The following is a 24,873-nucleotide window of genomic DNA, read 5'->3' on the forward strand; positions in this document are numbered from 1 at the left end:
CTATCAGTGTCCATCCGTGTCACCCATCAGTGCCACCTATCAGTGCCACATATCAGTGCCCATCAATGCCACCTCATCAGTGCCACTTCATTGGTGCCACCTCATCAGTGCTGCCTTATCAGTGCCCATCAGTGCCGCCCCACCAGTGCCCATCAGTGAAGGAGAAAGCGTACTTGTTTATAAAGTTTTGAAACTGAAACCAAAAAAAAAATTTCAAAATTTTCTGTCTTATTTTATTTGTTTAGCAAAAAATAAAAACCGCAGAGGTGATCAAATACCACCAAAAGAAAGCTCTATTTGTGGGGAAAAAATGAAAAAAAATCCATTTGGGTACAGTGTAGCATGACCACGCAATTGTCATTGAAATTGCAACAGCGCAGAAAGCTCAAAATTGGTCTGGGCGGGAAGGTGTTTAAGTGTCTGGTATTGATGTGGTTAATTTCTTATATTTTATGTATTATTATTTCTATTATTATTTGTCCTTTGCTTACCTTTGTGGATTTTGTAATGGCCTGATATAGTACGATCTAGCAGTGTGAGCACACAAGAGGGGATTCACTCTCAGACTTTTTAGGCCCCTTTCACACATGCGGACGATATGTTCGTATTTCATCCATCCGTTTGCGGATGAAATACAGGCATACATTCACCCCTATGGGATAGCGGGTGTCTGCGGATGAAAATCCGCAGACACCCGATATCGTCCGCCTCCGCTACTGTCCGATTCTGCAGAAGGAGGAAAATCCTATTTTTCTATCCGTCTGCAGAGCGGATCGGATGAACACGGACAGACGGTCCGTGCTCATCCGATCCCCATAGAGGAGAGCGGAGAGCTGACAGGGCGGTCCCTGCACAGTGTGCGGAGACCGCCTTGTCCACCGCCGGCTCGGCGGGGACAACGGAGTGGTCCCCGCTGAGTGAGCGAATCATCACGGGGCGGATCATTACTGATCCGTCCCGTGTGAAAGGGGCCTTAGAGTATATGGTGGGCTTCAATACGGGGTAAACTTTCATGCACAGCGTTGGATATTATAATTTAATATACCTAATTCTGTGGGAGGGGATACTCTACTGTATGTTTCTAGTTGTGTTTTTTAATATTAGAGGAGATATAATAGGAATATGGCATGACAGGTCCTCTTTACAGTGAGATATGGGGTCAATAAGACCCCGCATCTCACCTCTAAGCTGGGAAGCCTGAAAAAAAAAAAGATTCTGGCTTTGATCGTATTGGCGAGTCGGTAGAAGCACCGGAGGGCGGCGGGAGGGGGGGATGTCTATGGCTGGGTATTGCAGGGCATCACCGACTATGGCTGGGTATCTCCGAGTATGGCTGGGTATCTCAGAGTATGGCGTTGCAGAGTATTGCGTTGCAGAGCATTGCAGGGTATTGGCGGGTGTTGCAGAGCATTGCAGGGTATTGGCGGGTGTTGCAGAGTGTTGAAGGGTATTGGCGGATGTTGCAGAGTGTTGCAGGGTATTGGCGGGTGTTGCAGAGCATTGCAGAGTGTTGCAGGGTATTGGCGGGTGTTGCAGAGCATTGCAGAGTGTTGCAGGGTATTGCAGAGTATTGCAGAGTAATGGCAGGGAATTGAGGGGTTAAATTTCGTTGAGCAGCGATGTGGGCACTGCAGATGCAGCCCACAGCGCTGCTGACACCGATCTCTTCCCCCTCCGCTGTACCGATCGGTACAGAGAGGGGGAGGGAGGAACCGGCGTCATAACATGACGCCGGTTTGTTTACAAGTGATAACTCCATCATTTGACAGAGTGATCACGTGGTAAACAGCCATGATGAGCGGCCGTTTACCGTGATCCGTGATGCGGTCACGGATGCTCTCGAGTGCGCGCTCCAGGGGTGCGTGAAAGCGGAATTCTGGGAGGACATCATATGACGGCCTCCCAGAGTTAAACAACCGCCCTGTAGCCGTCATTCGGCTATGGGCCGGTTGTTAAGTGGTTAAAAAAGTCCATGAATATAGGTTCCCATACAAGAGTTCTTCAACATCAAAACATGAACTGGAGAAAATGCTAGCCAACCTGGCTATGCTTCCATAGTCCTGCTGCTATGCATACCAGTCCCTCAGACCAGCGGCTGTTCAGACTCGCTTAGCCTTGAAGATTGCTGCACCTTGCTGCACAGTAGAGCTGCACAATTATTCGTTCAAAAATTGTGATCTTGATTCAACCCCCCCTCCCGATCTCTATTTCCCTGATTCATTCCCGTAACAAGTGCAGACACTGTCCACTGCCCTACTGACACCATTTACTGCTCTATTGACACCGTCCACTGCCCTACTGACACCGTCCTCTGCTCTACTGGCTGACAGTGTCCACTTTTAAGGTAGGCTATTTTCACTGACATTTCTTTTATTAATCGAATGATATTTTATGGGTACACTAAATGCTTTTGTTTTATTTAATCATGCCCCTTTAAGTCCCCCCACTTTTAATGTAATTTGGCTATAGCAACTGTTCACTGTAGCACACTTCATTACTACTCTTTTTGGGTAACCCAAGGTATTTTACAATCCTATAGCGTGTACTACAAAAAAATTGCCATGCGCCGTGAAAATGTTCAGGTTTGGCTTGAAGAAAAGGTGGCAACCCTAGATTGAAGTAGTACAGGAACTTTTACCCTTGGCTTTAACCTTTCCCTTCACCTTTCATATATTTCTTATTACCTTTTACTCTATATAACTCCCCCTCTATCCCAATAATCAGGCCACACAGGAGTTTTGGAGTATAAATGGCCATAGCAGCCTTTATTAACAACTCTTCAAAAGAATAACTTAAATAACTTTATTAAATATATATATATAACCACTGTTTAGTAACGGCAATTTGAAAGAACTCCCAGTCAGTTGGTCTTTGACGGTACCACGTTCCACCTTTTAAACATAACATTCTCCACCATTACACTGTGGGACCACATTTACCACACCAGGCCTCCGGCCGTTTATCAGCCCGGAGACAACCACCTTTCCCGCAGTGCCACCAAATCCCGTATTCCAGCCTACCCTTCCGCTGGGATACACCAAAAGGGGGCCCATATCTCTATGAGCTCCCCCCCACATTTCCATCATCTGTTTTCTTTTGCCCCAGTAAAGACCAAAAGACACCACCGCTACAGCTGCTATGATGACCCTCATCACCGAAACCTGCAAGAAAAAGCAAAACACAGACAACAAGAATGACAACAAACACATAAATACCAGCATTCCCCACAAAAACAAAATCTAGTGCCATCCACTCCAGTGCCATCCACCCCAGTGCTACCTGCCCCCAGTGCCATCTGTTGTCAATGCTATCTGTCCCCAGTGCCACCTGTTGTCAGTGCCATTTGTCCCCAGTGCCACGTATCAGTGCCATCTGTCATCAGTGCCACGTGTCATCAGTGCCACATAGTGCCATCTGTCATCAGTGCCACATATTAGTTCCATCTGTCATCAGTGCCACGTATCAGTGCCATTTGTCATCAGTGCCACCTGTCAGTGTCACGTGCCATCTGTTGTCAGTGTCACGTGTCATCAATGCCACTTATCAGTGCCATCTGTCATCAGTGTCACGCGTCATTGGTGCCACGTATTAGTGCCATCTGTGATCGGTGGCACGTATTAGTGCCACGTATTGGTGCCATCTGTCATCAGTGCCACGTATTAGTGCCATCTGTCATCAGTGCCATATATTAGTGCCATCTGTCATCAGTGCCACGTGTCATCAGTGCCACGTATAAGTGTCATCATTGCCACGTATCAGTGCCATCTGTCATCAGTGTTACGTGTCATTGTCCTGGTGCTCCAGGGCCTTCAAAAGTGTAATAAGTAGTCAACAAGTTAGATGTGTAATTTATGCTCCTAGAACACCTGATGGCGCTCCCTGCATGTTGGGCCTCTCTATGTGGCCAGGCTGTGAAAAAGTCCCACACATGTGGTATTGTAATACTCAGGAGGAGTAGCAGAATTTTTTTGGAGGTGTCATTTGTGGTATACACATGCCATGTGAGAGAAATAACCTATTACAATGACAATTTTGTGGAGAAAAATTAAAAAAGTTAAAAATCTTAATTTTGCAAAGAATTGTGGGAAAAAAAATGACAACATCAAAAAGCTCACTATGCCTCTTACTAAATACCTTGGGATGTCTACTTTCCAAAAAGGGGTCATTTGGGGGGTATTTGTACTTCCCTGGCTTGTTCGGGTCACAAGAAGCGAGATAGGCCACCAGTACATCAGATGTGATCAATTTTGCGCGATTCGCACCACAGCTTGTAGACTCTCTAACTTTCACAAAGACCAAATAATATCCACTAATTTGGGTTATTTTTTACCAAAGATATGTAGCAGTATAAATTGTGGCCAAAATTTATGAAGAAAAATGTATAATTTGCATAATTCTGTCACAGAAACAAAGAAATATGCGTTTTTTTTTCAAAAATGTCGGTCTTTTTTCATTTATAGCGCAAAAAATAAAAACCCCAGAGATGATCAAATACCACCAAAAGAAAGCTCTATTTGTGGGAAAAAAGGACAAAAAATTCATTTGGGTACAGTGTTGCATGACTGAGTAATTGTCATTCAAAGTGTGAGAGCACCGAAAGCTGAAAATTGGTCTTGGCAGGAAGGGTGTTTAAGTGCACAGTAAGCAAGTGGTTAATGTTAGGTGCATTTCACACATGACATGTCCATTTTGACAGACTGCTAGCTCAGCAATGATCACTCTGTTTATGCGTTGCATTTAAAAATGGAAAGGTAGAAAAAGTAAAACTCAATGGGCAGGGGCATTTTGAAAGCGCTAAATACAGTGCTTCCAAGCCGCTCAAAAAATGCTGCTTGGAGGAATTTTTCTAACATCCCGCAAGTGCACTGCCCCAGTGTGAAAGCACACAATGCACAGAATGGGAGGCAGTTTCCAGGCACTTTTTAGAGGCCATTTCTAGTGCTAAAATGTCTGAAAACTGCCTCAGTGTGAAAGGGGTCTTAAGGAGATTGTATAGTGTATGACCACCCTAAATGTGCATAACAAGACAGAAAAACTAGGTCTATGCAATGTGTTTTTTGTTATGGTTGAAGTCAAGATCTCAAATAGTATACAAGTCCATGGCATATTCCCTAATCTGTAGTGTCTTAAAGTGGTTGTATACTAATTTTTTTAACTTTTACCTACAGGAAAGCCTATAATAAGGCTTACCTGTAGGTAAAAAAAATATCTCCTAAACCTGTACGGTTTAGGACATATTCCCCTCGGTATGCACCGCTGACTGCAGCGGCGCATGCGCACAAGGGGATTCTCGGTCTGAAAATCCGGCAGTGGCCGACCGGCCGGAATGAAATCTCCCACGCACATGCGTGGGAGTGACGACATCGCGGCTCCGGCCACTCACAGCGCCGGAGCCGCGATACCCGGAAGAAACACAGAGGGAGCATGTCAGCTCCCTCGGCGTGGATCGGGCCAGATGTCGGGGCCTCGTTCTAAGGTAAGTATTTCATAATGAGCTAGTATGCGGTGCATACTAGCTCATTATGCCTTTTGATTTGCAGGTGTTAAAAAAAATAGCGGGTTTACTACCGCTTTAATACAGTAAACATAAGGAACACAGCAAATCAATTTCCCTCATGCTTCATTCACAAATAGAACATAATCGCCAACTTACAGTAAACTGAAAGATACACTTGGGTATCTGCACTTCAAAATAAGCTCCTCTATCACCTGGACTGTTATTGACAAGAGACACTAAAATCTTTTGCATTTTCAGCTGGCCATACAAGAGACAATCTGATTGTACAGAGGTTGTGCTTTAGAGTTAGGCCGCGTACACACGGGCGGATTGTCTGCCCAACTAAGTTCGTCAGACAATCCGACAGACAGTCCGTTCAAAATTTGAATGAACGGACTTGACCACACACGATGAGCAGACAGTCCGCTGAAAGCATGCGTGATGACGTGTACAGCACGTACGATGGGACTAGAAAAACGACGTCCTATACACTGCAATGCAACCTTCGGCCGTGTAAATCCTTTCTGAGCATGCGCCATACTTAGTCCGTCCAACTTGCCTACACACGAGCGGACTGTCCGCTGAAACAAAGTTTGGACGGACAAAACCAAGTTTGAACGGACAAAATTACGGAAATTCCGTAAGACTTTGTTCGTCAGACAGTCCGCTGAAAAAGTCAGCTGAAGCCCACACACGAGCGGATTGTCCGCTGAAACACGGTTCAGCGGACTAAGTTGGACAGACAATCCGCCCGTGTGTACGCGGCCTTAGCCTGGCTGTACATGGAGTCAAAAAATTTTGCTTGTTTAGCAGGAATGGCAGAATTTTGATCCATGTACAGGCTGGCTGGTTGTACAGAAGTTGATCTATTGGATGACTTGTGTACAACCAGACAATTTTCCCCAATGATCAGTGTGGCTATAGCTGACAACACTAGTAATTTGAAAACAGCCCACTGTCATACTGCAATGCCACAGTAGGAAAGATTACCCCATCCAAAGAGAAATGTGGGAAGGGGGGGGGGGGATCCGCTTTTCCCTCCTTCAACCTGCATGTTAAAGTAAATAAAAAAAATAAAAACCACCATGTGTATGGCTTGAATAAAACTATGCGAAAGAACACAAATGGACAGTCACTTGCACCGTATAGTTTCTGGTAGTTCTAAAGAAGGTTGTAAAATCACATTGTACAGTGTATGGCAAGCTTAAATGTGCTTACAATACAGAAAAACTACAGAATGCAAGATGTTTGCATTACATATCACATACTACACAATATAGAGTATACAGCAGTATGCTCTACCCTTGCATTCTAAGTATATAACATTGAAAAATAAAAAAGGAAGAAGAAACCCTGCAAACCAACTTTCCAGATAAATCCCTCATTCACCAATAGACAGCATCACGCAAGTTTACAAAAGCGGCAAACTGCACTTCAAAAATAAGCCCATATGTCACCTCTCTAGTGACTGACAAACTTCACAACATGAAAGTGGTGTACATACCTGAATGTGACTTGATATTCACTTCTTCCAACGCACTGGATGATCTGGTCACAGACTCTGATAATTTCAATCCACTCTAGATAAAATCAAAAATGCAAAGGAAGAAACAGCACAGAGTCACCTGAGTTTAAAAGTCCAAAACATGTCCTGATAGGAGGATACAACATTGTAACAAGTTAGGCCGCGTACACACGGGCGGACTATCCGTCCAACTAAGTCCGTCAGACAATCCGACAGACAGTCCGTCCTACTTTTGAATGAACGGACTTGACCACACACGATGAACAGACAGTCCGCTGAAAGCTTGCGCGATGACGTGTACAGCACGTACGACGGGACTAGAAATACGACGTCCAATACACTGCAATGCAACCTTCGGGCGTGTAAATCCTTTCTGAGCATGCGCCATACTTAGTCCGTCCAACTTGCCTACTCACGAGCGGACTGTCCGCTGAAACCAAGTTTGGACGGACAATATTACGGAAATTCCGAAAGACTTAGTCCGCCAGACTGTCCGCTGAAAAAGTCAGCTGAAGCCCACACACGAGCGGACTGTCCGCTGAAACACGTTTCAGCGGACCAAGTCCGTCAGACAGTCCGCCCGTGTGTACGCGGCCTTAGGGTTCACTGTCTGGTCACAAGCAAAGGCCAGTGCTCCAAATTTTAAAAAAATGCTGCCAATCTCTTGTCTGAAAAACTGGCATCCTGGGAGACAGAAGAAAGCTTTTGCAAGCAAAACCTATACATAAAAAAAGGTAAGGGTTTTTCCTTGGATAGTTTTTTCTTCATAAGCTATAAGGCTTGATTCATACCCATGCATTTTTTGTGATTTTTGCATTCTGCAGATTTTCACTACAGCCCACTTAACATGTTTTCATATGGAACACATTCTGTAGTACAAATCTCCAAAATGCACAGGCGTGAATCCAGCCTAAGTGCCCATGCACACTGCAGCTTCTAAATCTGTCCAAGGTCTGATTCACACTTGTGCAGTTTGCATATTGCAGGTGTATTTAGCATTTTTCAATGCACATCTTTAGACCATTTAAACCATCTAATGTAACCAAAAAACAGAAAATCCCTGGCCCTTTCCAAAAAATGCACAGATGTGAACTACATCCATAGGAAACCATGTTAAATGGACTGTAGGGTGTTTATGCAAAACTGAAAATGCACAAAAAAAAAAAAAAAAGCATAGGTGTGCTTTTTTATGCATTTTACACCAGACTATTGACTATTAGGCCTCATTTACACTGGCCTTGACGGCTGCATCTATAGTCATTTAGAGGAAATTTCTAAATAAAATATAATGGATTTTAAGGCTGGATTCACACTAACGCGGTTTTTGATGCATTTTGCAGAGATGCAGGGACATTTTTTTTAACATGGGTTCCTATGGAACATGTTCACATCAATGCATTTTTGTGCCTCTGCATTTTTGGAAAGGGCGGGGCATTTTTTTCATGCAAAAATGCAGCGTTTTTTCATGTAATAGAAGTCAATGGAGCTGCATCAAAAAACGCAAGCACTGCATTTTTACTGCGATTTGCAGTTTTTTTTTTCACTGTATATAGCTGGTTGGCAAGCAACCACAGTGAAGAAAAAAAAAAAAAAACGTGGCAAAAATGCATGTCCAAAAACACAACAAGAACTGCAAAAACGCTCAAAAGCAACATGCATAGATGTGAATCGAGCCTAAGGCCCCCTTCACACTGGGGTGGTTTTCAGGCGCTACAGCGCTAAAAATAGCACTTATGTAGCGCCTGAAAAAAACAGCCCCTTTCACTCCAGTGTGAAAGCCGAGTGGTGCGCTAGCAGGGCAGTGAAAAAAGTCCTGCTAGCCACATCTTTGGAGCGGTTTATTCACCGCTCCTACCCATTGAAATCAATAAGGCAGTGCAGCTATACTGCCGGCAAAGCTCCGTTGCAGCGGTGCTTTGTGGGCGGTTTTAACCCTTTTTTGGCCGCTAGCGGGGGTTAAAACTGCAGCACTAGTGGCCGCATACCGTCGCTAAAACGACGGTAAAGCCCCGCTAAAAATAGCAGCACTTTACCGCCGACGCCAGCACCGCCCTAGTGTTAAAAAAGTCCATGAATATAGGTTCCCATACAAGAGTTCTTCAACATCAAAACATGAACTGGAGAAAATGCTAGCCAACCTGGCTATGCTTCCATAGTCCTGCTGCTATGCATACCAGTCCCTCAGACCAGCGGCTGTTCAGACTCGCTTAGCCTTGAAGATTGCTGCACCTTGCTGCACAGTAGAGCTGCACAATTATTCGTTCAAAAATTGTGATCTTGATTCAACCCCCCCTCCCGATCTCTATGCGCATTTCCCTGATTCATTCCCGTAACAAGTGCAGAAAGTTCTCTGCTCACTCAGCTGTCAAAAAAACAGGTAGCTTGCCACATTTTTCACAAAATTGTCAGCGCTGGGAGATAACTATAAACATCGTAACATTTAGTACTTTTAGAGATGAAAGGGATGAACTTTGTGTAAATGAGGTCAGTTTAACCACTTAAAGATTAAACCTTTTTCTGACACTTGTTGCTTACAAGTTAAAATCAGTATTTTTTGCTAGAAAATTACTTAGAACTTCCAAACATTACATATATTTTTTTTAACAGAGCCTAGACAATAAAATGGCGGTTGTTGCAATATTTTATGTCACATTGTATTTGTGCAGGGGTCTTTCAAGCACAGTTTTTTGGGAAAAAATACACTTCAACAAATAAAAAATAAATAAAAAAAACAGTGACGTTAGCCCGATTTTTTTATATATTGTAAAAGATGATGTTACGCAGCGAGAATCGTGATCTTTATTTTAAGCAAAAAAAAATCATGATTCTCATTTTAGCCAGAATCGTTCAGCTTTACTGCACAGATACACACTCTGCCCTCTTGATAGGAGCCCACCTGACTCCTGGGATGAGAACTCAAGGCTGCAAGTTTCCAGCAAAACCCAGACACAGGATTGAAGGTTAGCAGCCATCACCGAAAATCATGCTAGGTCTTATTTTCGGGGAAACAGGGTATGTGGGTTATATCGACATATCAGGTGCTGGACACTGGCACGCCCCTTAAGGCGTGAACTTCCCCCATGTAACCCCTCCCATTATTGGGAGTCCTCAGTTTTGTAGCCAAGCAATCAAAGTGTATAAGAAGAAGAAGGGAGGGACCTCTGTGTCCCCTGATGTACATCAAAGAAAAGGATTTTACAGGTAAGCTGTTTTAAAAATCCTATTTTCTTTTCTTACATCAGGGGACACAGAGCCATAATAATAACTATGTGGGATGTCCCATAGCAATGGCAACTGAAGGGGGGAGACAGAATCAAGGAAACAGCAGGCCAGAGGACTCATACTGCAGTCTGCAGTGTATACTGTGCCCAAAGGCAATATCCTCATGACCTTTAATATCGATTTGAAAAAAACAGATAAACGTCTGAACCAAAGACCAAGTTGCGGTCTTACAGATCTTAGCCATAGAGGCCTAATAATGCACCACCCAAGAGGCACTAATCGCCCTGGATGAATGTGCTCTTAATATGAGAAGGAAGAATTTTCTTCTTTAAGCTGAAGCTTGATCAATCACTTGACAAATCCATTTGGAAAATAGTGGCTATGGATGCTGCCTGTCCATATCTTGGACCCTCTGGCTGTACAAACAAAACCTGTGTTTTGCGAATCTGAGCGGTCGCCTTTAAATAGATTCTGATCGCTCTTACTACATCAAGTGACTGTAGTGCTTTCTCTTCCCCAGATTAAGGCTTCTGGGGAGAAAAAAGGAAGAATAATATCTTGGTTTAAATGAAAACCTGTTACCACCTTTGGTAAGAATTCAGGATGAGGACATCAAACCACCTCATCCTTATGCATGATGAAATATGGCTCTTACAAGACAGAGTCGTTAGTTCCAATACTCTTCTAGTAGAAGAAATGGCAAGCAAAAAAAGATTATCTTACTTGTCAAAGAACCAAGAGAATTTCTCGTAAGGTTCAAACGGCTGATTTAACAAAGCCGACAAGACCAATTTTAAATCCTAAGTATTTAGAGGTGCCTTGATATGGGGGATAAACTGTGTTACCCCCTGAATAAGCTACGCACCAAGAGTAGGAAGCAACAGGCCGTAGGAAAAGACATTGACATGGCCTGGATCTGGCTCTTGATAAAAGTCAAGGCCAGCTTCATTTCAGATCACATAGGCAGGAATCCTGCCTATTGACATACTTCCTGGGGTGCCAACTCCTGGATCCATACCAAGAAACCTATGCCTTCCAGATTCTATAGTAAGTAATTGTGGAAGCCGGCTTCCTGGCATTAGTCAAAGTAGACACTACTGAAGGAAATCACCCACGATCTTTTATAGAGTCTTATCTTTATCTTTTTATATACTCCTTATCCATAAAGTTGGATGAAATACCGGACCTTGTGCAAGAAAGGTCTGGCTATAATGGCAGAGTCCAAAGGACTCCTACTGCCATCTTTATGATCTTGAAAAATTAAGATCTTCTGGGACCTGGCTGGGGTCACCAGAATCGCCTCTTCTTGTTCCTGCTTAATCCTGCGGACAAGGCGCGGAAGTAGCAGAACTGGAGGAAAAGCATAGATCAGTGAAAACTGATCCCCTGGGAAGACTAATGCGTCTGTTCCTCCTGCTAGCGGACCCCTTGTTTGACATAAAGTTGTCGACCTTCTTTTTTTTTTTATCCAGAAAAAAAACTAGTATCCAGCCACGGCCCCCATAGTTTTTCAAATTTATCAGGGCAACCTCTATGCTGATAGACAATTTTGTCTATTCTCAGCGTATTACTAACAGTGGTGGTCCACTACCGGACCGATGGAGTCCGATTTCCAGTGGAGCATTATCAACTTGCGGGCAATAAAGAGCGCCCTGGTCAGAGCCTCTCTAGTATGCCATTCCCAGTCCAACTCATCCAGCAAGTTCAGAATGCAACACCGAGGATCCCAGGGGACTGACACCCGAAACACCGTGCTCAGGGTGCCCCTCACCCCCCTCCAATAGACATGAAGTTTGGGGCATCGCCACAGCATGTGTAGTAAGTCACCGTGATCCCTTTTTACATCTGGTACACACCGGTGTCGGTGTAAGGCCCATAGAGTGTAGCCTACGGGGAGTATAGTAAATTCTCAGTATGGTGTACAGTTGGGTAAGTCTATGCGTCACATTCAGCGAGCAGATTGCCACCGATTGCAACACCTCTTCCCACTGCTCATCTTCCAGGGGTCCCACATCTAATTCCCATTTCCTTTTAACCGCAGGGGGTGTTTCAACAAGAACCTGCTTAAAAGGGTAGCATAGCTCTGCGAGATAAATCCTTTTGCGTTGGCAGCTGATTTAAGCTGGGACACAAGAGGCAATCCCTCCAGCTGCCAGTCCGAAACCTTTGATTGGGCCAGAAAGGCGTGCCTAAGTTGCATATAATAAAAGTACATATGTGCCGGGAGTTGATATCTCGCTCTCAGAGTATCAAAGGATAACAGTTGACCATTACTGATTATCTGCGTTAGATAAAACACTCCCCTCCTCTGCCACCTTTCCTTATGCTGCAGCTTTGCTAATTCAGGATATGACTCATTAGCCCAGATAGGGCTGTATTCACTAATACTCGTAGCTCCCTGCAAATATTTGGTTTTGTTCCATACTTTCTGTATTAAGTTATATGTGGGGAAACTTTTTTGGGGGGGTTTGCCGAAGGCCTGAGCCTCCAGGGCAGTCTGAACAGATCCCCCGCCCACCGTGTACAACATGATGGCCTCAGAAGCGCTAGGGACTCTGCCAGTGGGGTCACTCTCAGGGGCCATAGTGCCTATTAAATGTTGTAGTTGAGAGGCTAAATAGTACAGCCAGGGGTTCGGCAGCGCAAGCCCCCCGTCCCACTTTGGGTGTTGGAGATGCTCTAATTTAATCCTAGGGGGTCGGCCTTTCCATATTAGCTCACGAAAGATGGAGTTCACTATCCTAAAAGTCTTCAGCGGGATCACCACAGGAGAGTTGTGCAACATGTATAACAGTTGGGGCATTAGGATCATTTTAATAAGGTTCACCTTGCCTGCAGCCAACATACACAGCAAATTCCAAGTCTTAGTCCTGGAGCGAAACCTGGTCAGCAGCGGTGCAATGTTTAACGCAACATAGTCTCTGATTTGCGGTGTCACCTGTATCCCCAGATATTTAAACTGGAGGGCGTTAGGGATCTCTCCCACTTGTCCCCCCTGCTGTGGTTGTGGCTCATCTATAGGCATAAGTGCGGATTTGGACCAGTTTATCCTAAGACCAGAGAACTCCCCAAAGCGGGTCACTGTATCTAATGTGTTATCCAGAGACTGTGCTGAGTCCCCCAGCAAAATCATAGTATCATCTGCATAAAGCATCACCTTTTCCTGTCTATCCCCATAGCAGAAAACTGTGATGCCTCTGTGCTCCCTGATCCTAATGGCCAGTGGTTCTATTGCCAGGGCAAACAGCAGGGGAGATAAAGGGCCTCGACCAAGACAGAATGACAAAGATAGCCTACCGGCCTCCCTAATGGCCGCGCTCGGGTGGTAATAAAGCAGCCATACTCAGGATATGTACCCAGCGCCAAAGCCAAAACGCCTCAGTATCTCCCAAAGATACGGCCGTTGTCGACTTTCTTAATGAATCTGGACACGAATAGCTCCATGTCAGGATACCCCATCTGACATATTGCTAGGAAGATATCGAGGTGAAGAGATCATTCTCCCAGAAATAATTGTTGGCGTCTCAAGTAGTACACCTGAAATATTAAATTTGCCGCTAGGCAAGGAGTGTTATGTTCTGCCAAAGCTAGAACATTATTCACCTCTTTTTTTGGGTTGCACGACTCCCCTGGTGATTGATGTAAACCACCGCCGTGGCTCTGTCAGACTGAATCCTGTCAGGACAGTCCCGTTATCTGACCACCAAGATTCTATGGCCAGATGTACTGCCTGAAAACCTCCAACAAAGTTGATAGGCAAGGTCCTCTAACCTGGACCATCTCCCCTGGACAGAATCTTCTTCCAGGGCTGCTCCCCAGCCTAGAAGGCTGGCATCTGTTGTTAACACCTTGCAGGATGAAGATTTTCCCTCCTGCTGGATAACAACCACCAATTTAGGCTCTAACCTATGTCGGGAGCCAAGTCACTGCTGTGCCCTTTATTGACATAAGGGTTAAAGGGCATAGCACTAAGCACTATATGGTTGACAGAAGACGACACTCCCAGAGTGTCAGTTTCTGCATAGACATTAACTGAGGATTTCTCTTGATCAAAGCTGAGATCAATCGAGCAGGGAGCAGGAGAGTATTTACATTTCTCTTCACAGGTACAGTTTTAATTTATAAAAAAAAAAGAAGTTTAAAGTATATGTATAGCCAAAACTTTTTTTTTGTTTTTAAAGTTTTGGATAGAGTGAGAACAGGTTAGTTTTTATTGTTGTCTGTATCCCCATAAGGAATGATAAGATGCAGCTCTCTATACTAGTGACCATTGTCAGGGGAGCAGAAAATTATGCCAAATCATAAAATTTTAAAGTACAACTGTAGGCATTTCGGATAGAGTAAGGAAGGGCTATAACATGTCCAATTTTTTCTTGTTATCTGTGCCCCATTGGAGAGATTTACCTTTATTTCCTGTCCCATAGCCTAAACAGGAAGTGAGAGGAAAGCCCTGCAAATTAGTGGAATCCATTTGGGGCCCGCCAGGTCACCAGAACGAATGTCCCCATTGGAAGATTTCCCCTCTATAACTGTTCTAGGGACTACCCAAAATTTGGCATTTTCTTTTACTGACACTTTTGATGATAATAGGAAACAGGACAAATATAAAGAATGAATATTTCTAATGGGGCATAGGTAGCAATACAAACCTAAAAGGTGTTCCAGTCCCTCTCCACTCTGTCCAAAACTTAAAAAAAAGTTTTGCATTTAGCTTTATTTTAAAAATAGTTGGTATCTACTTAGTAACCAGCAATTGTTGAGATGATTAACACTTTAGTCAGCACAGTAAAAAACGCACCCTAAATCATAGGTGGTTAGTCTTCTTCCCCATTCCCTCCCCCCACCAAGGCATTAGTAATCATTTGTAGATAGTGAAATCCTAAACTCAGAAGACCACACCAGAAGCAGACCCCCAAAGGCACCAGAAGCAGACCCCCCTAAAAGCACCAGAAGACCGAAACAGAAGCAGACCCCCAAAGAAGGCACCAGAAGACCGAAAAAGAAGCAGACCCCTAAAGGCACCAGAAGACCACACCAGAAGCAGACCCCCAAAGGCACCAGAAGACCGCTCCAGAAGCAGACCCCCCAAAGGCACCAGAAGCAGACCCCCAAAGGCACCAGAAGCAGACCTCCAAAGGCACCAGACACCTGATGGAGGGGGGAGGAGCTGCTGACTAGGTGAGCTCCATGAGGTCGGCATGCTGACACGCTGGTGTAGGAAGCTGCTGCTGCTGCTGGTGCCTGTGCTGTGGCATAAAGAGATTATGGAGCCTACATATTAATATCTGCACAGAAGTTAAGCTACGTTATGGAGACTCTGAGCCGCATATGAAATCTCCCTGGAAGGACTCACTCAGGGATTGCTAACACAGCAAATTTCCAAGCTGCATAAGGGATATCCCTTTCACCCCCTCACCTGTGGCTAAGTGGATGGAGTGCCTGGCGTGATCACTGTGAGGAGGTGGAGAGCCCGTGGAACGCCGTTCTTTGGAGCCGTACGTCCGGTGGATTGGAGGACCCCGTGGAGTGCCGGTCCCTGCGCCGCCAGATCTGAAGCTGAGAGAGGCTGGGGGAGGGAGTGGATCCGAACGCCGGTCCGTGTCTAAGGCTTGAGAGACGGAGCCGACAGATGTGATCCTCCCTTCGGAAGCCTCGGAAGTGTCACAGAGGAGTCGGGCAGAGGACGGCAGAGATCGGGAGATCCCGGAAAGATTTCGGGGAACCTCGGGAGAGCTCGTGAACCTCCGAGGGGGTACGAAAAAGAACAGAGCTGGATGGTGAAAGGATGGTGAAAGGTGACAGGAGAAAGTAAAGCTGAACAAGCAAAATATGATGCTGACCACCACTCTATGGACACTGTTCAAGGTTAGTAAGGAAATAAAGTAAAAAGAAGTAAATAAAGTAAAAAAGTAAAAGGAGAAGCAATCTTGAACAAGGCGATACCGCTGAAAGCTCAGGGGGGGGGGCGCTTTTCTCTTTGAAGCCTAAAAAGCACAGCTAACAGCGTTGGGTGTTGGGAGGGAGGGGATGTAGGGGGGTATAATGGTAATGGGTAAAAGGAAGTAAGTCGAAAAGGCAAGAAAGAGTCACTAAATTGTATGGATGTATTATATTTGATATGTCACAGGCCTTAATAGTAATAATGAATTTGTTAACAAGATTATTAAATATACACATTGGGGTTGGTTATGTTAATTTAGGGTTAATAAAACACTATTGATATGGGAGGTTAATATATAGTTTGGATATGTTAGATATGTAGTGGTATATCTAACCTTAATTAAACACTTAACAAGTCAACGGCAAAAAAAAAAAAAAGAAGCCTATGCCACATGGTATTCCCAGGCAGTCTCCCATCCAGGTACTAGCCAGGCCTGACCCTGCTTAGCCTCCGAGATTAGGCCATTTGACCTGACCATCCGCACCAACTCTTATGGAGTTGATCTTTGCCCGAGGCAAGAGCACCTTTTTCGTGGGCTCTGTCTACGATCAGACCCAAGTACTCCAGCTTTTTTAGCAGTGTTAAGGAAGATTTCTCTAGGTTTAGAATCTGAACTCTTCAGATGGTTGTAGTGCGTATGCTTTGCTCTAAATGAGCCAACTGATTAGTAACAGATTGTCTAGGTATGCTACGACTTATGCCATGTGCCCTTAATCTGGCTAGAGGTGGACCCAGCACTTTAGTGAACACCTGGGGTGTTGTGGCTAGCCCAAAGGGCAGGGCTACGAACTGGAAATGCTGCTGTTCCAACTCAAACCGCAGAACTCTTGATGAGTGTCAAGAGGGTTGAAGTTTCATAAAGAGCTTGCCTACGGCCACATCACCCTGAAAGCAAACCATCTCATCTGATCTCAGAGACTAAGCAGTGGCGGGCCTGGTTAGTACTTGGATGGGAGACCACCTGGGAATATCAGGTGCTATAGGCTTCTTTTTTTTTTTTTTTTTTTTTTTTTGGCATTGACTTGTTTTTTTCCCTTGTTTCTCAAGGTGACCATCTTGGCGTTTGTCAAAAAGGGTTGAGGATACCCAAAGGGATTGCCTACAGCCATATCACCGTGAAAGCGCCCAATCTCATCTGATCTTGGAGGCTAAGCATGGTCAGGCCTAGTGGCCATCTTTGCGTTTGTCAAGAGGGATGAGGGTGCCCATAGAGATTGCCCATGGGTAGGGTCGGGCCTGGTAAGTACCTGGATGGGAGACCACCTAGGAATAGGCTTCCTTTTTTTTTTCATTTGGGGCATTGACTTGTTTTTTCCCTTGTTTCCCAAAGTGTATTTTGGCATTTGTCAAGGGGGTTGACGGTGCCCAAAAAGATTGGCTACGGCCACATCACCTTGAAAGCGCCCCATCTTGTCTCACCTCGGAGGCTAAGCAGGGGCTGAGCCTGGTTAATACCTGGATGGCCAGGTGCCGTAGGCTTATTTATTTTTTTGCGTTTACTTGTTTTTTTCCCTTGTTTCCCAAGGTGACTATATTGGCGTTTGTCAAGATGGTTGAGGGTGTCCGAAGAAATTGCCTATGGCCACATTGCCCTGAAAGTGACTAATCTCGGAGGCTAAGCATGATCAAGCCTGGTTAGTACCTGGATGAGAGACTGCCTGGGAATACCAGGTGCCATAGGCTTCTCTTTTTTTCTTTTTTGGGCTTTTTTTTCAAGAGGGTTCAGGGTGCCCAAAGCAATTGCCTACAGCCACATCTCCCTGAAAGCAACTGATCTCATCTGATCTCTGATGCTTAGCAGGGTTGGGCCTGGTTAGAACCTGGATGGGAGACCCCCTAGGAATACCAAGTGCTGTAGGTTTCTTTTTTTTTTGTTGTTGACTTGTTTTTTTTCCCTTGTTTCCCAAGGTGACCATCTTGGCGTTTGTCAAGAGGGTTGAGGGTGCCGAAAGAGATTGCCTATGGCCACATCACCCTGAAAGCTCCTGATCTTGTCTGATCCCGGAGGTTGAGCAGCATTTGGCCTGGTTAGTAACAAATGGGAGACCTCCTGGGAATACCCAGTGCCACGGGCTTCTTTTTTTCTTTTTTTTTTGGCGTTGACTTGTTTTCTCCCTTGTTTCTTGGCGTTTGTCAAGACGGTTGAGGGCGCCCAAAGAAATTTCCTATGGCCAAAACACTTTGAAAGCGACCAATCTCGTCTAATCTCGGAGGATAAGCAGGGTCAGGCCTGGTTAGTACCTGGATGGGAGACTGCCTGGGAATACCAGGTGGCATAGACTTTTTTTTTTTTTTGGGTGTTGACTTGTTATTTTCCCTTGTTTACTAAGGTGACCATCTTCTGCGTTTTTTATGAGGGTTGAGAGTGCCCAAAGCAATTGAATACGGCCATATCTCCCTGAAAGCAACAAATCTCATCTGATCTCGGAGGCTTAGCAGGGTCGCGCCTGGTTAGAACCTGGATGGGAGACCCCCTGGGAATACCAGGTGCCGTAGGCTTTTTTTTTATATGTTGTTGGCGTTGAAGACCTGTTTTAATTTTTTTGCTTGTTTGCAGAGGTGACCATCTTGCCGTTTGTCAAGAGGGTTTAGAGTGGCCAGCACAATGGTCTACGGCTACATCACCCTGAATGCGCCTGATCTCATCTGATCTCGGATGTTAAGCAGGGTTGGGCCTGGTTAGTACCTGGATGGGAGACTGCCTGGGAATACCAGGTGGCATAGACTTTTTTTTTTTTTTTTTTTTTGGGAGTTGACTTGTTAATTTCCCTTGTTTACCAAGGTGACCATCTTGGGATTTTTCAAGAGGGTTGAGAGTCCCCAAAGCGATTGCCTACGGCCACATCTCCCTGAAAGCAACCAATCTCATCTGATCTTGGAGGCTTAGCAGAGTTGGGCCTGGTTAAAACCTGGATGGGAGACCCCCTGGGAATACCAAGTGCCGTAGGTTTCTTTTTTTTTTTTTTTTGATGTTGACTTGTTTTTTTTTTCAATTAAGGTGACCATCTTGGCGTTTGTCAAGAGGGTTGAGGGTGCCGAAAGAGATTGCCTACGGCCATATCACCGTGAAAGCGCCCAATCTCGTCTGATCTCGGAGGCTAAGCAGGGTCGGGCTTAGTGACCATCTTTGCATTTGTCAAGAGGGATGAGGGTGCCCAAAGAGATTGCCTATGGGCAGGGTAGGGCCTGGTTAGTACCTGAATGGGAAACCGCCTGGTAATACAAGGTGATGTAGGCTTCTTTTTTTTGGGGGGGGGGCGTTGACTTATTTTTTTCCCTTGTTTCCCAAGGTTATTATCTTGGCGTTTGTCAAGACGGTTGAGGGCACCCAAAGAGATTTCCTATGGCCACATCACCTTGAAAGCGACCAATCTCTTCTAATCTCGGAGGCTAAGCAGGCTTAGGCCTGGTTAGTACCTGGATGGGAGACTGCCTGGGAATACCAGGTAGCATAGGCTTCTTTTTTTTTTTTTTGCCGTTGACTTATTTTTCCTTGTTTTCCATGGTGACTATCTTGGCATTTGTGAAGGAGGTTTAGGGTGCCCAAAGAGATTGTCTTTGGCCTCATCACCCTGAAAGCTCAAAATCTCGTCTTATCTTGGAGGCTAAGCAGGGTCGGGCCTGATTAGCATCTGGAGGGGAGACCGCCTGGGAATACCAGGAGCTGCAGTCTTCTTTTTCTTTTTTTTTTTGCGTCAACTTGTTTTTTTCCCTTGTTTCCCAAGGTGACCATCTTGAGGTTTGTCAAGAGGGTTGACGGTGCCCAAAGAGATTGCCTATGGCCACATCACCCTCAAAGCCCTAATCTCGTCTGATCTCGGAGGCTAAACAGGGTCAGGCCTGGTCAGTACCTGGATGGGAGACCGCCTGAGAATAGCATGTGCCATAGGCATCTTTTTTTTTTGCCGTTAACTTGTTTTTTTTTTCCCTTGTTTCCCAAGATGACCATCTTGTCGTTTGTCAAGAGGGTGGAGTGTGCCCAAAGAGATTGCCTACAGCCACATCACCCTGAAAGCACCTGATCTTGGAGGCTAAGCAGAGTCGGGCCTGGTTAGTACCTGCATTAGTTGACCTGTTTTTTATTTCTGGTTTCCCAAGATGACCTTCTTGGCATTTCTCAAGAGGGTTTTGGGTGCCAGAAGAGATTGCCTATGGCCACTCCACTCTGAAAGCACCCGATCTCATCTGGTCTTGAAGACTAAGCAGAGATGGGCCTGCTTAGTACCTGGATGGGAGACCGCCTTTTTTTGTGGTTCCCCAAGGTGACCATCTTGGCATTTCTCAAGAGGGTATTCCCAGGCGGTCTCCCATCTAGGTACTAACCAGGCCCGTCCCTGCTTAGTATCAGATGCTTTCAGGGTGATGTTGCCATAGGCACTCACTTTTGGCACCCTCAACCCTCTTGACAAACACCAAGATGGTCACCTTGGGAAACAAGGGAAAAAAAGAAGTCAACTATGCCATATTAGCACCTCAAGAAATGAGATAGGCAGTCATAAACTAAAAGATGCGTAAATTCCAGAAAATGTACCATCGTTTTCAGACGCTATAACATTTGCGCAAACCAATAAATATACACTTATTAACATTACCAAAGACATGTGGCTGAATACATTTTGACCTAAAAGTATGAATAAAATTGAGTTTATTGGATTTTTCTTATAACAAAAAGCAGAAAATATAATTTTCTTTCAATATTTTTTCGATTTTTCCGTTTATATCGCAAAAAAAATAAATAAAAAAATAAAAATTGCAGAGGCAATCAAATACCTTCAAAAAAAAAAAACCTCTCTATTTGTGGGGAAAAAAGGATGAACTACGTGACCCACACTGACCTACCTGACATACATACACTGACCTACCTGACACACACTGACCTGGTCCCTGACATACAAACTCTGATTGACCTACCTGACCAGGAGGAGATAGACTTCATGTGTTCAGGTACTACAGCAGCAGCTCATCCGTGGTGCTGGTGTGCAAGGCAGCCAGAGGAGAAGAGGAGAGCCGCCCGTCCAAGTGGGTATTGATGTGGTGCGGCCGCCGCATTGTCATTTCTGCCTTCTTCCTGCTCCAGCACAGCAAGCTGGGAGAGGACTAAGATTGCAGGAGTGTAGGCTAAGGGAGCCGCTGCGAATGCTGCTCAGGGTGGCGGCGTCATCCCTTTCTCTCCCTCCTGGGCTCTACACTCCACGCTACCATAACAGCTGCGGGACAATCCAGACCAGAAGTCGTAGGCCAGGCCCCACGAGCACTAGCGCGGAGGAGGAGGAAGTGCAATCCTCCTCTGCTTTGAATGTTGGGCAGTGTGGGCACAGTGGGCAGTGACGTTAATGGTTGCTAGCCGCCAGGCGGCTATAGCAATCAGTGACCAAGAGTAAAGTCGGGTGGAAGCGGGGCAGAGCTAAAGCTGGAGCTGGAGCCAACCATGGCTCAGTCTGCCCCTGTTCCCTGCATTCTGGACCGAGACTCTGGGCTACTGGTCCCAGACTACGGCCACCCCCTAAAGATGCCTCTGTTTGTTCCCAAAGTAGGGACTAGTGATGGCCGAACGGTTCGCCCGGCGGTCGTTTCGCGGCGAATTTCCGACATTCGCGGTCCGCACGTTCGAACGCCTTTTTCCGTCGTTCGCCGCGGCGGACTTACGTGTTTAATGTATACAAGAACTTTAACCTTTGGTGACACGTTTATCATGTGATACAGGACAGCCAATTGAGACATGACAGCACATGGACACTTGTACATTCCCCCTAACCTATAAATACACCCGATCCGGTGGCCATTTTACATTCTTTCTTCTGTTACGATAGGGACAGGTTCCTGTGTGGAGTAGGGAGAGATAAACCACTAGCTATTTGGTACACAAAAGTTCTTTTCAGGACTGGTATAGGTGTTAGGTGTTGATAGGTTTGCTGTGCTGCTGATTCTTGCAGCAGCCTGAGTGTCTTTTGTTAGTTTAGAGAAAGGGAAAGGACGGTGTATGCTACAGGGACAGCCAGATTAGTCTTTCATCATCATCATCATCATCATCATCATTAGCTGTTACTATCAAGGTCCACAAAAGAGCTGTTCCAGTAACCACTAATCGTTCTCTTTTTTTGCCAATTTGTATAGGGACAGGAAGGAAGCAGTGTTGTCAGGCAGTGAGGGTAATTTTAAAGACTTGCTGTTATTATTAGTTCCACAAAGGTTCTTTTCAGGACTGGTATCAGTGGTACAGTAATAGGCTTGTACATGTATAATATTCTTTCTTCCAAATATAGAAAGGATATTATACTTGACTGCTGCCCTTCTGCTGCAGTCTGCTAAACATTCACAACTCACTTGTTCCACAAAAGTTCTTATAAGGACTGGTAACTTGGTATAGGGTGCTACGGTACATAGGCTTGAGTGCGGTACAGTCTGCTGTTCTGTAAGGACCGCTATCGGTCCACAATAGATAGGGTTGACGTGCACCACTGCTGACCGCTGCCCTATACTGCAGCAGTCCTTCAGCGGTATAGGGACTGACGTACAGTCTGCTAATCACTAACACACAACCTGCTTGTTCCACAAAAGTTCTTATAAGGACTGGTAACTTGGTATAGGGTGCTACGGTACATAGGCTTGAGTGCGGTACAGTCTGCTGTTCTGTAAGGACCGCTATCGGTCCACAATAGATAGGGTTGACGTGCACCACTGCTGACCGCTGCCCTATACTGCAGCAGTCCTTCAGCGGTATAGGGACTGACGTACAGTCTGCTAAACACTAATACACAACCTGCTTGGTCCACAAAAGTTCTTATAAGGACTGGTAACTTGGTATAGGGTGCTACGGTACATAGGCTTGAGTGCGGTACAGTCTGCTGTTCTGTAAGGACCGCTATCGGTCCACAATAGATAGGGTTGACGTGCACCACTGCTGACCGCTCACCTATACTGCAGCAGTCCTTCAGCGGTATAGGGACTGACGTACAGTCTGCTAATCACTAACACACAACCTGCTTGTTCCACAAAAGTTCTTATAAGGACTGGTAACTTGGTATAGGGTGCTACGGTACATAGGCTTGAGTGCGGTACAGTCTGCTGTTCTGTAAGGACCGCTATCGGTCCACAATAGATAGGGTTGACGTGCACCACTGCTGACCGCTGCCCTATACTGCAGCAGTCCTTCAGCGGTATAGGGACTGACGTACAGTCTGCTAAACACTAATACACAACCTGCTTGGTCCACAAAAGTTCTTATAAGGACTGGTAACTTGGTATAGGGTGCTACGGTACATAGGCTTGAGTGCGGTACAGTCTGCTGTTCTGTAAGGACCGCTATCGGTCCACAATAGATAGGGTTGACGTGCACCACTGCTGACCGCTGCCCTATACTGCAGCAGTCCTTCAGCGGTATAGGGACTGACGTACAGTCTGCTAAACACTAATACACAACCTGCTTGGTCCACAAAAGTTCTTATAAGGACTGGTAACTTGGTATAGGGTGCTACGGTACATAGGCTTGAGTGCGGTACAGTCTGCTGTTCTGTAAGGACCGCTATAGGTCCACAATAGATAGGGTTGACGTGCACCACTGCTGACCGCTCACCTATACTGCAGCAGTCCTTCAGCGGTATAGGGACTGACGTACAGTCTGCTAATCACTAACACACAACCTGCTTGTTCCACAAAAGTTCTTATAAGGACTGGTAACTTGGTATAGGGTGCTACGGTACATAGGCTTGAGTGCGGTACAGTCTGCTGTTCTGTAAGGACCGCTATCGGTCCACAATAGATAGGGTTGACGTGCACCACTGCTGACCGCTGCCCTATACTGCAGCAGTCCTTCAGCGGTATAGGGACTGACGTACAGTCTGCTAAACACTAATACACAACCTGCTTGGTCCACAAAAGTTCTTATAAGGACTGGTAACTTGGTATAGGGTGCTACGGTACATAGGCTTGAGTGCGGTACAGTCTGCTGTTCTGTAAGGACCGCTATCGGTCCACAATAGATAGGGTTGACGTGCACCACTGCTGACCGCTGCCCTATACTGCAGCAGTCCTTCATCGGTATAGGGACTAAGAGTTTTGTCACAGGGTCATTTAAAAAATGACAGGCAGAGGAAGAGGCAGGCCCTTCCGCAGGGGTGGTAGGGGTAGGGCAGGAGCAACAGGCTTGAGCCAAAGTGGGAAGTTGCAGAAGGTGCGTTCAATTACTTTAAAGGATGCACCAGACTTGGTTGAGTGGCTCGCTCAGCCTTACTCTTCTGCACCCTCCTCATCCTCTCGATCTGCACCCTCTTCTTCACTCTCTGCTATGTGCACCCCCAAAGACACTACCACCAACAACACGACCACCACCACCACCACCACATACCTTCCGCTTGAGTCACTGGAATTATTTTCCGATCCATATCAAGAGGACATTTCTGATGCGCAGCCACTCTTGGTATTGGATCAGGAAGAGGAGGTAGCAACAAGCGCTACTCAGCAGTCTGACGCCAGTACCCAGATCAGCCCAAGGAGGAGGTTGGTCCCCGGTGTTGCTGCCTACTCCGAGATCTCTACTTATAGCGGTGGGGAAGGTGACGTTGATGATGACGTGTCTAGTGATGTCACGTGGGTGCCCACAAGAGAGGAAGAGGAGGGGAGTTCAGAGGGAGATATGGACCAGCAGATAGGGAGGAGAAGCAGCAATGACTTACATTGCACAGCAGGGAC

General features: G+C 45.7%; 5 pseudogenes; all 5 read left to right on the plus strand.

Moving 5' to 3' along the window:
- Positions 1–17,052: 17,052 nt before the first annotated feature.
- Positions 17,053–17,171, plus strand: LOC143931970 (5S ribosomal RNA; annotated as a pseudogene).
- A 756-nt stretch (positions 17,172–17,927) lies between these two features.
- Positions 17,928–18,046, plus strand: LOC143931187 (5S ribosomal RNA; annotated as a pseudogene).
- Positions 18,047–18,565: 519 nt separating this feature from the next.
- LOC143931645 (5S ribosomal RNA) lies at positions 18,566–18,684 on the plus strand (annotated as a pseudogene).
- A 109-nt stretch (positions 18,685–18,793) lies between these two features.
- Positions 18,794–18,912, plus strand: LOC143932239 (5S ribosomal RNA; annotated as a pseudogene).
- Positions 18,913–19,016: 104 nt separating this feature from the next.
- On the plus strand, positions 19,017–19,135 carry LOC143931583 (5S ribosomal RNA; annotated as a pseudogene).
- Positions 19,136–24,873: the final 5,738 nt, after the last annotated feature.

Source organism: Lithobates pipiens, unplaced genomic scaffold, assembly GCF_037356315.1.
Source record: "Lithobates pipiens isolate NorthernLeopardFrog02 unplaced genomic scaffold, aLitPip1_a1.2 Scaffold_25, whole genome shotgun sequence".
NCBI classification, from domain to species: domain Eukaryota; kingdom Metazoa; phylum Chordata; class Amphibia; order Anura; family Ranidae; genus Lithobates; species Lithobates pipiens.